This window comes from Manis javanica, chromosome 5, assembly GCF_040802235.1.
Source record: "Manis javanica isolate MJ-LG chromosome 5, MJ_LKY, whole genome shotgun sequence".
NCBI lineage: Eukaryota > Metazoa > Chordata > Mammalia > Pholidota > Manidae > Manis > Manis javanica.
The window spans coordinates 7,632,564-7,645,088 of record NC_133160.1 but is presented as its reverse complement, the minus strand read 5'-3'; the positions used below and the strand labels follow the sequence as shown (position 1 = coordinate 7,645,088).

Here is a 12,525-nt window from a genome sequence, read left to right as displayed (position 1 = left end):
CGGCTTTTCTAAATAAGACTGCAGATCAAAGATTAGGGTAAAGAAAGAATGTACTCAAGTGTTTTATCTTAATTTCTCAGTCTTTTGTTGTAATCACAATGGAGGGTAAACACACCCATTGCCTACCAAGGGGGTGGGATATAATAGAACACTCCAGAGACCTGAGTTCTAGTCCTGCCTACATCACAACCTTAAAGCTGTCACCACCACCACATACCTCACTTTTCTCTACCTAACACAGACAGTGAAATTATAGGATCACTCTCAGAGTCCTAAAATTCTATGGTTCTGGGGGTAGATCTCCAGCTGTGGAAAGACATACTCAAAAGAATATTTAATGAGTCAGCTAATCAAGACATTTAATGGTATTTGGACGAGACTGATAGTTTAGGTTTTTATGTAGCCATTTACTCATTCAGTAAGTACTGACTGAATGCCAGTGTCCTGGTAATATTTTAACTTTAGAAATTAACAGCACATATTCTAGAAGGGCAGTTATCAGACTCTGACAACTCTCCCTTCCCTGGCCAACAGCTAAATGAGAAACAGAAACAACTCAAGAGTTCTACACAAAGCTACAAGGATTAATTTCAATTTGAATAAAGAGGGTCCTTTATTTTAGACCCTTTCTACTTTGATGCCAAAATACCCTTTTGAAAAAATGAAAGAGTGGCAATCGCAAATAGCAGTTTTTGTTTAATGTCTTAACTTGGCAAAATTCAAGCCAGTTCTCCCTAGGTTACAACCTCAACTTTATCTTTTGTCTTTTTCTTTTTCTTTTTTTTTTTTTTTAAAGAAATTTGACTAGTCTGTGACATTTTTTTAATTTGGAGGAGCTCCGCTGTTCTATAAATAATCTTTCCCCAAAAGACACCAACCCTAAACTCAACCTCTGGATGAGAAACATGATTTGGGTACATTCCTATTATTTACCAGCCAGGGTAATGGCATTTACTGGAAATGCCTGTCTTAGAGAGATGGTTTAGTTTCTATTTTTAATCTCTGAAATGTTCACATAATCCAGGTTAAGTCAGTCATCATCAGCTTCTAAGGATTGGTAAAGGAGGCACAGTGGGAAAAAAATCTCAGGAGAAAGAGGAGCTTCAGTTTTGTCCCAGAGGGTAAATAGGATGGAGGCTAGGAGGTGAAGGGAAGGAAGTAGAGGAGGAAGTTGTGGGCCAGGAAGTCTTCCAGTAGGGCCGGAAGATGACCCTCCCAGGCAGAACTGAGGCACTGCCTGCAGGGCAGCTTCTGGGCCAGATTCTGACAGCCATTAATTGTGGTCACCGTCCTGGGCACCAGACTACCATGCATCACAGCAATCTACTACTCACGCAAAGGCCAAAACGTGGGTCATTCCTTTAAAGCAGAGACCCTGCCGGCCTTGTCTGCCACTGAACCCCAGTGCCCAGAAGAGGCCCTTGGCACAGGCGCAGGCTCTCAGTGAGCACCTGGTGAACAAATGGACGAACACTCCATCATCCGTACAGGTGTAGAATCAGTATTCGCACATCCCTGGCCACAGCCACCAGCCATAACTGATCTTAGGGTAAAAATTACTGTTCAACAAAACTTCTACACAGCTATGTAGGGCCATCATTGGATTATCATTCTCTACAATTTCAAGAGTATAATTTAAAAATCACATATAATCATACTGTAAAGATGACGGGCACAAGCAAAACTCTATCACTTGGATCTACAACCACCCTCCTTATTGACCCACCGAAACAAAAATGTGCAGCGAACTAGGGAAATCTCTGATAAGCAAATGCCTTCAACTCTTGACTTAGGAACTGTAAACAGACAAAACACTTTCTTAAGCTGCGATACATCACTTAAAACCAATCTGCTGAACAAAAATATAAAATCTTTAGAGTGAGTCTAATACTTAAACAGGAACAACTTTTTAAAAATAGCAGACATCCTAATCTACTGTTAATAACAAATCACCATTGTAATCGATTCAAGTGTGTATGCACACACACAGCCTTCCCAGAACCTTTGCCTTCTGCATGTAGGTCACACAGAAGCCAAAAGAACAAGGATGACACTGCTAATAACTTGTCTGTTTTGACAAAAGCAGCCCAGGGTGTTAAGGAGGGCATTACAGCCCAACACCTACAGTCTAATGCTTTCAGTTTGCAGAAAAAACATTCTCAACACACTTGGTTATTGAAAGGTACTTCACAAAAATGTTTTTCAATGTTAAAGAAAAAAAGTTTTAAACCTTTACTCAGATAAATGATAGCACTTAACCTTCAACCATATACCCCAAAGCACCTAAGGTAAGAGGTTATCCAGTATAACCTGATATTTTGAGAGAATACTAGGATATAATTTATATTTTGATTACTTACGTAGATACTTTCTTTTAAATTTACAACACAACCTTTGGGGGGAAAAATATAAAGCGCATTGTTGTAACTGCCTAAAATATAAGTCTGATTTCTTCTGTTGTGTTTTTTAAAGCAGGTATTCATTTGTGAGTAAACCTATGTGAATTCTGCCACAGCTGTAGATCTTGAGATCAGCAAATATGACACATTATGCAATGCTTAATGAAAAAGCACAACTAGGTAAATGCCACCTTAGTGACAACTGCTAGTCTCTGGCCAGTTCATTTGCATCCTCTGAACTACTAAATTATCTCCCAGATCTGGCTAGAAAACAGTGTAAGTTTTCTATAAATTTCCCTTCTGTGTTTTACACATACTTTTTTTTTCTTAATCTGACAGGCAGAGAGAGACCTCTATGTAGTAGTCTACAGTAGCAATCAAAACCTGTAACTTTAAATCCTTCAACACTATGCTAAGGAAATCATGAAGGTCACACCCATGAGCTAAATAGTCAACCCGACTTTCCTAATATCGCTGTGGAAAGATGCTTAGAAGTTGTCTTTAAACACTGAAAAGATGTTTAATGAAAGAAAAAGTATAAAATATTCAAAGAATATTCTACATTACAACCTAAACTATTCAAAAGCAAATGATTTGTTCAAAGGCAAAAAGCCTGGCAAGTTCCTGTAGGACATGGTCTCATGTAAGTAAGTGCTCAGTTCTAAACAGGATTAGAGACCAAAGTACAATAAAAATGTTGTACTAGAATTATTTGAGTGTCATGATTAAAAACTGCCCGATTCATTCCAAATCAGTTAAGGTCCATTAGAGGATCTTAATGTGAACTTAAAGCACCACACATTAGTTTTAGTTTCAGTATTATCAATATTAACAGATACTAGTCTGTAAACTGGCTTTTAAAAATTCAATCTTTTGACTTGAAAAAGAAAACTAAGAGGGAAATGAATACAAAGAATTTCAATTAAGGAAGATTAAGCATTGCTATCCATGAGTCTATTATTTATTACTCCTTAACCAGCGGTATCTTAAATATTTTGAAAAGATTTTAGATCTTTAGATTCCTATACAGAAGAGTGAGAGTTCAATGAACTAAAAAATTAAATGGTTCTATCTTACCCTATATTCTTAAACTCCTACAAAGAAAATAGGCATGTGTACACACACACACACACCACAGATAACGGTATACAGAGACTTACAAATACCTACAACCATTTTAACTAAACCACTACCCTAACACACCTACACTTTTTTCCCTACAAGGCCGAATGGTACATGTTCTTAATTATACCCAATTTAACTAACTTCAGATTAAATATAAACATGGGTAATGCCTCTTAGAGGCATGAGGTCTTTCTTTAACACCATTTAAATATTCCCCTATCTCTGTTGAGTAAATAACTAAAGTTAGTATGTCTGGCTCTTTGAAGTCACCTGTTTGCTTTCAAAATTAAGAAAAAAAAGTCTCCCTTCAAATAACACATACAATCACTGTTCAGTATCTGTATACTGAACTGGTAAAAAAAGAAAAAAAACTTAGCCCTGATTTAGAAAACACAGAAACACTTCTGTTTTAACAGAACTGTTTTAAAGTTATCCTGACTTGATACAGTTTGGAAAAATAAAAGCATTTCTTCTAATGCTGACTCAAGAACAAAACATATCTGGCCTCCCCAATCTCCAGTCCATATAACCATATTTTAAATTCAAAAGGTTTCCTGACACTAGAAACTAATAACACAAAACACTATACGACACCATGTGAAGCATTAGCATCTGACTCCTAGGCAGTTCTCCTGTGTGAAATGGAAGAATGGGTAGTCAAAATCAACCTTGGTACCAAGTTTAAGAACAAAAGCTAAGGTAGTAAACTAATTCTTTCATACAACTTACTCAGCTGTCTTTTCAGATTTAGTAATTTTATTTCTCAACTTTTCATAAAATTACCAAACTGGCCCTAAATTTCCAGTAACTCGGTTATGTTGTTACCCTGGGCAGGAAGTAATGGGATGGTAAGAAGAGCCAGTCAACAAACGTTCAAATGTGAAGTTTTTTAATGAGCATTCCAATGCTAAGCATAAAAGGGCAATCTGTGAGGGCAGCTGGCTGACAGGGGCTGCCCCTCCATTTATTTGGAAGACAGATTTATACAAGAATTGAGCTTGCTCATTAAGAGCTACAGATTTTAGGAAAGGATGGTCCCTGTCCCACTTCCTCAAAGTGAGATTTCTACGTAGGCTCACGGTCTCAATTCAAAATCCTTTGCCCCGCCCACCACTGCAAATTTGCCTAACTGTATCACCAGTGGCAGAAAAACAATCCAGATCACCTTGTTCCTAAAAGCCAACATTTCAGGTTTTACTCTGCCCCTCCAAAATGAGGCCATGCAGTTAGAATGATCAAGCCTCTTCCCTCACCCAAACTGAAGAAATTTCCTGTCTCCATGTAATTCATTCTTGCTCCCTTGTCTGTTTTAACTAGCTAACACCCGCCCCCCAGCCCAAATCTGGAGATAGGGTCTACCAATCAAGACTCTTCCACTGTTGCCAGTTCAGTTTACAGGCTATAACCAAACCCTTCCCTACTTAGACTATTCGCTGTGGTTGGGATTCCTTTAATTCTAGCTCAGTAGCTGGTCTGCAAACACCTCCCAGGTTTTTATTTTGTAATAACCTCAGTAATTTGAAAACTATTCTGTATATTCCATTAGTCTTTTAACTCAAAATCTCACAACACTTGTTTTATTCTGTTGGAACACCCATCAGTTTATACAACTGTCTTGTATTTTCATTTCTACGGTATAATTCTAAAGCTGGAGAACATATAACCACTGTTCAGCATTTTGGCTTCACCTTTCCAATTCATTTATCGAACATACTGCTGCAGGATTAAACTGAAATAGGCCATTAGAAAGGACCATTTAAAACAAGTCATACCCAGCAACTTCAAAAACCCTAACATACAGGTCCTACCGGCACCCATGATGAGCAAATTAGAGATGAACAATCTAAACTGAGTATTTTTTCTGAGCAAGGGGAAACAAAGTTTCATGTAAAACATAAAGATGGGTTAACCATTTGTGGCCTTCGGAGAGTCAGAGACAAGTATGTCTTTTTCTTTCAAGTAGTAAATTGTAGGCAGTCAAGAGTCATTAAAACTACTCAGAAGTTCTTATTAACCAGTATCATGTTTGCGACAACGGGGATAAAAGAATGTAATTTTATGAAGTGGGAAAACAGCACATCTTTTGGGACCCCTGAGGCTCTAATCAAGCGTCTCAGAATTAAGAGTGCTCCAGGGCTGGGAAAAGGCAACCCTGCTGTGGCAAAAACATGCCATTTCATCATCAACGTTCAGAGAGAAAAGCGATTATCTAAAACGAGGAGATAGAGGGACTCTGTCCTCGCCAGGCCATTACGTTCCCTAATTATTTCATCAGTTTGTAAGTGACTTGATGATGAAGTCTTATTTTCAGATTTCCTCTGTAAAAAGCCCACTGGAAGGGAAACCGGCTGCTGCCATTCCTCAAGTCCCACTGCTGGAAATGGAGGATTACAAAGAGAATGCAAATCTACCTTCACCTTAAGAGTAAAGCAAAGTCAAAACCTTTGCTCCCCCTCCTTCCTCCCCTACTACCTGGGGGGTGGGGAGCGGGGTGGGAAACAAAGCTGTCTTATTCTTCAGGGTGAAGGGGGAAAATATTATCTACAAATTTTATCTAAGCAGTGTATTAGTTCCTTTTTTTTTTTTGATTAAGAAGTGAAAGGAATAATATGAACCCAAGACAACTGCTAAACTTTGACCTCGCAAGTTATTTAAAAACAGCAAAGGTCAAACTGCATTGTGTTAGGTGTGAAGATAAAAGGATTGGAAGAAGTTGGACACTAAAGAGAAGTATGTGTCCTTCATCTTCTAGAAAAGTCATCTTTCCCCCACTTCCTCCTCCAGCATGCAAATCAATGTGGTGCTCTGAAGCAGGAGCCTCTCTCCTCACAATTCATTAAAATTCCAAATCAGAATAACCCTATTCTAACAAGCCACATACATTATAAAATTGTCTTGTAGCTACTGACAACTGAGTTTTTAAATAAACCACAGCCTCTTGAATTTGGTAACTTATGTATCTGCTTTAAAATGGTAGCATTTGGGGTGGAGGAGGTGGCTTCGACTAAAAACACCAGGACTGATTAAACACACACATAGGTAGTCTACTACAGTCTTTGGAATACTTAACAAAACAGTATCTAAAATAAATATGACTTCTCAGAAAAAGTCATCTACCATTAAGGACACACCTTAAAAGTTCTCAGCACACATTAACTAAGCAAGCACAAACTAGTGGTTTGACTTCTATTTTTTCAGACAAAAAGCAATTAGGTTATTACTGCACTTGTCACTACAGACATGACGCTTTTTACACTCTACGCAATCTCAAAGTATTATAAAATTTAGCATTTTGAGTCTTATTTTTATATCAATCAAGGCAGTCCATCCACTCCAGGAAGGGGGAGGTGGGGAGTACAGTGAAAGACCATCTTAAATGTACTTCTTGACACACACAAAAGAGAAGGTGAAAGGCCTGAGAAGACCCCTACCTAGTGGCCAGGCCTGGCGGGCAGCTGCTGTTACCCTGCCTTTTCTTTTGTTGAGCTTAATCTCATGTCAACTCATTCAACCAACTCAAAAGCAATGAAGACATAATTGAATCAACCTGAACTAAATCAGACCTAGGCTTCTTAAAACATACAGCTTAATGGTTCCAAACGACCTAGCAAACTAGGAAGCCAGCTAAGGCTGTTAGTGTGCCCGGTGGCCAATACACGACCCCAGCTTGGCCAGAGGACCACTGCAACCGGTCAGGAATGTCCAAGCCCTATAGGCTGATTCCAAAAGATAAACTGAGGCTCAAGGAATTTCAAAAGGGAACACGCCAAAGCCTCAAACTCTAAAGTGGCTATCCTTTCCTTGGGAAAACAAGAAACAGAAAGAGAAAAAACAAAAGTTTCTGCTGCTCCAAGCGTAAACGGGCCACTAGGGTCTCAGAGATGGCCACTTTCCTGCCCCAGTTGCCAAACCTTGCGGGAAAACTCCCCGCCCGCCCAGGACCGCGGCCTCGAGTCCGTGGGCTCTCCCCTGCCTCCCAGAGGGTCCCCACTGCCCGGTTCCGCTCCGGGGGCAGGTACCCCGCGACCCCGCAGGCCGCCCGCCCATAGCGAGGCCGCTACCCCCCACCCCGTGCTGCTCGCACTTAGGGGCCAGATCAAGAGTGAAGTGGGCTCTACATCCGAAACCGCGCGGTTTCGCCACTCAGCGCCTCCTGGCAGAAACTTCCCTTTTAAAAAAAAGAAACACTTTCAAGCTAACGTTTCAATCCCTCCTGCCCTTTCGAGTTCCTAGTCCGCCTTCCAGCTGGCTTTGGGTCTGCCGTGAGAACTGACTTAGAAATATACCCTTCAATCGTTTAAGGGCTATTCTAAAAGTTTTTCAAACATCTCTAAGATTACAGGGGAGAAAAAAAGCCACCACCTTATCACACACATCCCGGAAATGGAGCCCCTGCACCGCCTGCTCGGATGGGTACAGCCTGCGCCTCGAGGATGGATTTGGGGCGTCCCGGGGGCGGCGGGGACCACGGCGAGGCTGCGCCCCTCCCCCGGCCCCTGTAGACGCGCCCTCCGGGTTGACGGTCCCGGCCATTGTCCGATGGGAACGCCAGTTAGGACGCATTGTTTTGGCTGCTCCCCACTCGCCCCGGCCCCTCCCAGGCCGTCGCAGGGTACCCGCGCGGCCCCCCGCCCCCTCGCTCGCCCCCTGCGGCCAGGCAGGCGAGCGGGACGACCTGCCGGGCCGAGCCTCCCAACTTTTCCGGAACAGCTCCCCCCCCGCCCCCCGCAACCCGCCCACGCACACAGCCCGGCGCCCTCCGGCCAACCCCGCGCCCCCCACCCAGAGGAGGGGACTCCCTGCCCGGCCACCTCGACTGTCGCCAGAATGAGTGTGATAGACACGGTACGCACCGGGGGCTGGCCAGGCGCCCCCCGCCGGCGGGACGCTCTGCAGCGCTGGGGAGGGGGCGGGGGCGCGGCAAGGAGCGCGGAGACTCGGGCGCGGGCTTGGGGGCCGGAGGCAGCGCGGAGCCCCAGGCCCCGCAGGGCGGGGGGCGCGCCCCTTTTACCTGCGGCTCCGGCTGCTCGGCCATCCCCTCTCGGCCGCGGCCGGGCTGAACCGACACCACCCGAGCGAGCCGAGGTTTGAATGAGGAGGGCGCCGGCGAGCAGGGGAGGGGGCGGGGAGGGGAGGCGGCGGGGAGTTTCTCTCGGCCTTTTGTGCGGACACCTCCCGGATTCCGCGCCCGCACTGGCCCCCCAGAAGAGATGGGGGCCACTAGGCGAGAGGCCAGGCTATCTCCCAGGGCTCCCCGGAGTCCCGCGCCTGGAAGCCCCCCAGAGGGAGCGCCCCCCACCCCCACCCCGCCCGGAGGATTTAGGGGCCGGGCTCACCTCGGGTGCGGGGCTAAGGTGAGCGGGGTGGGAGTGCGCATGGGGGCAAAGGCGCGGGCGCCCCCTACTCGTCCGCGCCGGGACAGTGCAGGCGCGGAGGGGGGGTCCCTAGAGCCGCCGGGGCGCAGCGCGTCCGGCGCTGGGGGACTGTTCGGTCAGAAAGTGCTCAGGGAGCAGCTGTTGCGCCCTCCCTCGGCTCCGTCGCTTGGCGACGCCCCGCCCCCTGCCTTCACCGGCCGTAAGGCCACGCCCCTTAGGCCACGCCCGCGCTCACGTGATCCGCGCAGGCGCGCCCCCGCTCCGCCCACCGCCATTGGCTCCGCCTCCGGGGCGCGAGCGAGCACACGAGCGCGCGCACTCCCATTCTTGTTCCTCGATTCTCGCGCACGCACGCGCCTTTCGTCGTCCCCGCCTCCCGCCCGCCGGTTAGACGTGGCGCGCGCCCGGCCGTTGCAGTGACAGGTACGCGGGGAGGGGGCCGCGAACGCAGCGCGCAGGCGCAGGCCCAGGACGCGGCCTCGCCGCCTCCTCCCCCCACCGCAAGGTGTGCCCAGGCGAGGGGAGGGGCTGGTAGCCCGAACTCCTGGGTCACCGAGAATTACCTACAAACAAAAAGCCTTGCAGCCGTTCGTGCGGGTTAGAGGGCACCCGTGCGCAAACGACACTTTTTCAAATTCTCTTCCAGTATGAGGAAGGTCGGTGAGATAAGATGATTAAAATGTTCTTAATTAGTATCCTTAGAAATCTTTCCTTTAATTGTTTTCCTGAAAGGGCTGGCCTTGCGCTGCTATTATAATAACTTGAGATTTCTGAACTTGGCCTGGGCTCCAAGAATCCACTTGGCTTTGATGGACAGAAATACACGGGGTTAAAACCTTGCTTAAACTGGCGACAAAAAAAACAACAACTTGCCCCCTCCTCCCCATGCCCAACTCGTTTTAAAGGTTTCCCAACTGTTCTTTTTCTTGCTCACAAAAAAAGGAAAGGTATGATTCCGAAGGCGAGTGATAAATCCCCCATTTTCAGGACGCCCCACGGAGGAACCATAGAAGCAACAATCACACCCAGCAAGTTTTCTGTCTGCCCCAAGAAGCAAACGAATTCAAGTGTACCCAAAATGGAAAAATTTTAAACATATTAAGGAAGGCACTTGAAAGTGTACATTTAATAAATCGGAGGGGAGGAGGAGGAAGCACTACCCAAATGCCCCGCTGGTGAGCAATGAAGTCCTTAATAAATAGGAAATGGAATCTGAGAGACAGCTTCCTAGCAAAGGGGAAGAACTTGCCAAGTGTGATATTTTGCTGTCATTCTACACATAACTACTAACCCTACATATGGTCTGGCTGGTCTTTTCTTAAAAGGAAGTGAACCAATTACTTACTCACACTTAATTAATTAGCAGTGCCAGATGTAAATTCTTAGACCAGAACTCTTTCTTCCACTCTAGTACACTGATATTGATCACTTCTACTACCAGGGTTCCTATTCTCAGGGTTCCTTCCTTCAAACCATTTCTCAAAGCCTTATAGTCACATCTTAAAATACAGACATGTTCTTCATAAACAAGAAACTTCATTTAACTTATAAAAACAAATGACTTGAAGCGCTGCAACAAAACAAAGAAACTCAGAGCAAGTGGAACCAGGTTATCTTAACATAAGTGTAGCCTCACTCTACATGTTAATGGATAACCTTTGAACTCTGAAACCTTGAATGCTGTAAACACAATAGCACTGATAGTTAAAAATCCTAGCGTCAAAATTGAGCAGAAAGAGAAGTCCAAACTTTTCAGGAGTAACAGGGAAACAATCCAATGTTTTGACAAATAATCGTTTCACTAAGAACAATGAGTGTCCTGGCTCTCAGACCTTGTTGCTACCGAATTATTTTCTGAGCAGAAACGGTTGTGCTTTTCTCTGTGCCCTCACAAAGCTGCTACTTTGTTAGGATAAAAGCATCATATGGTTTGTTAGTCACTCTCTTCTCGCCCCCTCCCCAAAAAAAACCCTTACAGTGTTATAACTATTAAAATTGAAAGGTAATTGTACTAACTGATCTGTCTGCTAAGAGTTTTACATGTGATCCTTATGTTTGAGCAAAGAATTACAAAGAACCTTATTCCTGGAGATGTGCCAACAAAACTGGGAAATCATTGCAAAATTCTGCCAGTGGCTGAGTGCTGGGTTGCAAACACGTATACGGTGTTCTCAGATGGACTTAGAGTGATCTGAATACGCTCTAAGGGCGTCTGTGAGTCACATTCTGCCCTTAGAATGTGGAGACTTGAGGTTTATTTGGAAAGTGCGTCCAGTTAATTAAAAGTGGAAACTCCAAAAGTAGCAGGATAACACTAGGAATATTTGGTTTTGTAATAAAATCTAAGAACTATTATTCTCTTGAAATGAAAACTGAAAATCGAACGTTGGTCTTCGTGTCCTTAGCTCCACCCACACGTATTCCCGTTGTGCCGTCCTCCCCCCAACCCCCAGCCAGGCTATCTCTGAAGGAGACAGGTGCTGCAGAGGCAGACAACACAAACAAAGAATAGAAGCAGAAACGTCCTTCCAAATGTGAGCTGATGCCCAGCACATGTTACCAGGGAAAGAGCGAAGAAAGCCCCACTTCACCTCTGTTTAATGCGACAAACATCAGCTACACCTCATTTTTCACAATTATCCAAACCAGACCAGGCCTCCTTAAGATCTATTTCCCAGTGTACACCTATAAAATCGCACCATTATCTCTGATTTTGCCCTAGTGATATGAGACCTCTTCTTTCAGCTAACTTCTGGTTTTCTCTCCAGATCCTGTCTGCCATCGCGTTCTCAGATCTAACAACAAAAAAATGCTACTAATTTGCTATATTTAACATTTATTGGAATCATCTTTTGAGACTTAGCCTTAATTAGAAGATCAGAATGCAGTATGATCTTCTTATTTCACAAGTATTTATTTTACTATGGAACTATTACAGAAAAACAATTTGGAAACTGTATGTAAATCCATGGGGCTGAAATGCAGCCAACATAGATACTCAACTTCAAAGAATTCAGTGTTCAGAGCAGGAAAACCTGAAAAACTGCAGTGAGGAGTTAGCAGGAAAAGAAAATGAAGAAGTTAGGTAAACCTGCCAGCTTTTGCAGACTACAAAGGACATTTGAGAAGGAAACGGGGACAGCCCTTTAACACGACTGAATGCACTAAATTAAGTAGGGATCACCAACAGCTCCAGGGAACGCGCACTCCGCTCTTTTCTATTAAGTTTCCCCATCCCACTCAAGTCATTTCAAACTGTTAAACCCTCTATAAAACATCACAATAATATGAATAAACAATAAATAGCAGAAATTACCTTTCAGAAGCGGAGGCGGTGCGTACAACCCGGAGACGCTCTCTCTCCGAGTTTGCCAGTCCACCTGGCTCGCAACAATACTGGAAGAGAAGTGATTGCTGTTTTTTACAAGCAAACCAAAATGGGAGGGGCCACGAATAAGGCTCTACTTAAATAGACGTTTAGATAATCCCAACCTGATTAAATTAATCAATCTCAATAACGTGCGAAGAACGTGGTTCGTTTTCAACTCTATTTGTCCCGTGGTCAGGTTTGATGAGTGCCCTCCCCTCCTTTGCCAGAGCAACTTTTGTCTCCCTCTAATGTTCTG

At 44.4% G+C, this 12,525-nt stretch overlaps 1 protein-coding gene and 1 long non-coding RNA gene across 9 annotated transcripts in view; one reads left to right on the top strand and one right to left on the bottom strand.

The window, feature by feature from the left end:
• Positions 1 to 12,525, bottom strand: part of ZNF217 (zinc finger protein 217) — a 35,120-nt gene that overhangs the window by 13,877 nt on the left and 8,718 nt on the right. For 2 of the 7 annotated variants that reach the window (XM_037006308.2, XM_073236423.1), the window contains exon 2: positions 12,216 to 12,295. The exons of 1 other annotated variant lie outside the window; for it this stretch is intronic. The gene's annotated coding sequence lies outside the window, so the exon portion shown is untranslated. 4 more of the 7 variants (XM_037006310.2, XM_037006309.2, XM_037006313.2 and 1 more) reach the window with 4 other exon arrangements.
• The window catches only part of LOC108383812 (uncharacterized), a 33,103-nt gene continuing 28,748 nt past the window's right edge, over positions 8,171 to 12,525 (top strand). The window contains exon 1 of one of the 2 annotated variants that reach the window (XR_012131261.1): positions 8,171 to 8,369. This is a non-coding gene — a long non-coding RNA (uncharacterized lncRNA). The remainder of the gene's footprint in view (positions 8,370 to 12,525) is intronic. The other variant, XR_005058039.2, reaches the window with a different exon arrangement.